At 42.2% G+C, this 2,471-nt stretch overlaps 1 pseudogene; it reads right to left on the bottom strand.

Annotated features, from left to right (window-relative positions):
* Nucleotides 1-1,553: 1,553 nt before the first annotated feature.
* On the bottom strand, nt 1,554-1,799 carry LOC116857236 (annotated as a pseudogene).
* Between the last annotated feature and the right edge of the window lie 672 nt (nt 1,800-2,471).

Here is a 2,471-nt window from a genome sequence, read left to right on the forward strand (position 1 = left end):
TCATGTACAACTCAGGGAATAGCTTTTAATTTTCCAGAATACAGAAAAAAAAAGGGGGGGAGCAGAAAGTCTTTTAAAAAGTCACATTGTGCCTATAAATGTTCTGCCTTGATTCCTCAAAATGTTTTATGGAACACACTTACTAGCTGCCAGTGGAAAGCTCTTGCTGGATCATTTTTCTCCTGTCGGACCATCTGGGGTGGAGTTTAAGACTTACGAGATGCTTCAGTGCAGAGGCGGAGATCCTTGCCCATGGTTCTCTCCTTCAACAATTCTAGAATCTCTCTTTTTATGGGCCTTTGCTCCACAATGTTTTAATTATTGGTAGCTCATTAGCCATCAGTGTTTTACTTCTTGTTTCTGATGATCATTTTCATACTCACTTTAACAACTTCATAGTCAGTTTCTGTCTGCATTTGCAGCCATGGAGCATGAGGTAAATAACAACTGAACCTAAGTAACTGCTTTCCAGGTTTGGTGTTGACTATCTGTCTACTCACCTGGCTTAGAAACTATAGGATTTAGGTCATAGTCTGTCAATAATAACTTCCGTTATTATTAATGTGCCTAAATCTACCAGTGAGACCCCTGGAGAAAATAAGTATTCTGGGCATGGCCCTTATGCTTCAGAAGTATTGTTTAATAAATTAGAGATTTATTGAATCAGACCTCTGTCTAGCTTTATAAACCATTTTCTTAATTTCAAAAACAAAAGTCATGCAAAATGTAAGGTATCACTCTTCAAGGTGTGTTAGATATAAAACTATTATTTTACTGAGATGTATATACCCATTTCATATAAAAATTAAGAAAATTCTGAAAAAAATAGGATTTCTCCAAATTTACTACTCTCCTGGAACTCCAAGTTGAAAGAGCTTCTGGGGTAAGGAGTGCCATTGGATCCTTCCACTCAGATGTGAAGGGGCTACAAAATGGACCTGCAAATGGGAGCTGCCTGTAGATTAGTTCAAAAATCCAGCTGGCTGTATTTTACTGGTAGCAGAATTTTCACCTGCCTGTATCCTCTTGTACAATTATGATATTCTAAATGGTGCAAGACAATAATCATCCCAAGAACTATAATACTACTTGAAAGCCTCTTCTTTTCTTTTTTCTCTTCTCTTCTCTTCTCTTCTCTTCTCTTCTCTTCTCTTCTCTTCTCTTCTCTTCTCTTCTCTTCTCTCTTTCCCTTCCCTTCCCTTCCCTTCTTCCTCTCCTCTCCTCTCTTCTTTTTCTTTTTCTCTTCCTCTCCTTCTTTTTTTTGTGTTAGAAACCCATTTAATGTAGGTGCGGAGTGGGGAATGCCCTGGGATGGGGTAAGCTGGCAAGGTAGGCAGTCCCACACCTGATCCCAAGAAGACATGCTTGGTGGTGGCGGCCGGCCCAGTCACACCAAGGGTAGTACGAGAAGGATGGCCCGAGCAAGGCAAACCCAGCAGAGGACCTGTAGGACAGCCCTTGAGAAGATATCTAAGCTAGGTGGTGAGTGTCCAGACCACAGCCCCCCTAGCCCAGGGAAGCAGGGTTTGGGCTGACTGGAGGGCTTCTAGAGCCTAAGGACTGGGATCACTAGGGGCCTTCCAGAGCTGCTGTTGGAACTCATGACGTGTCTGCAGGTTGGACTCAAGAAGTTCCTGGTGGCAGGCATGGACGTGATCATTCTTCTCCTCCAGATGGTTCAGACAGCAGTTGATCTGGTCCAACATGGAGCTGATGGTAACTTATTTTGCTTCCCAGAAGCTGTCGTTCTTGCCTCCCTCACTCGCTTCCACCCCCAGGTTCCAACTGGGCCATAACATTACAGACTCAGGCATCCGCAAGGACCTTTCGATGATGGAACAAAGCAACGTCACACAGACAGCAGGTGCCGGCAAAAAAAGGAGATGTTGTGAAGGCATATTTTCAAATAAAATTCCTAAGTTTCAGTAGTTATATTTAGCACACCAGTTTAAAATATTATGTGGCTTTGCTAATTTTTAGCAGCTTTGTTGAGTTTTCATTTACATACTATAAAACTCACTGATTATAAGTATAATTCAGTGATTTTTGGTAAATATACAGAGTTTGTGCAATTATCACCACAATCCAATTTTAGAACATTTTTATCTCCCCCCAAAATCCCTTTTGCCTATTTTCAGTTAATTCCTACCCCTTCCATAGCCTTAGGAACCACAGAACTCTATGGAACCTCTCCAACTCTATGAATTTGCCTTTTCTGATCACTTGGTATCAATAGAATCACATAATATGTGGGCTTTCTCATCTAGTTTCTTTGGCATAATACTTTTTTTTTTTTTTTTTTTTTTTGACAGAGAGAGATCACAAGTAGGCGGAGAGGCAGGCAGAGGGAGAGGAAGGGAAGCAGGATCTCTGGTGAGCAGAGAGCCCGATGTGGGGCTTGATCCCAGGATCCTGGGATCATGACCTGAGCCAAAGGCAGAGGCTTTAACCCACTGAGCCACCCAGGCGCC

This window comes from Lontra canadensis, unplaced genomic scaffold (assembly GCF_010015895.1).
Source record: "Lontra canadensis isolate GAN:19392208 unplaced genomic scaffold, GSC_riverotter_1.0 scaffold121, whole genome shotgun sequence".
Lineage (NCBI taxonomy): Eukaryota > Metazoa > Chordata > Mammalia > Carnivora > Mustelidae > Lontra > Lontra canadensis.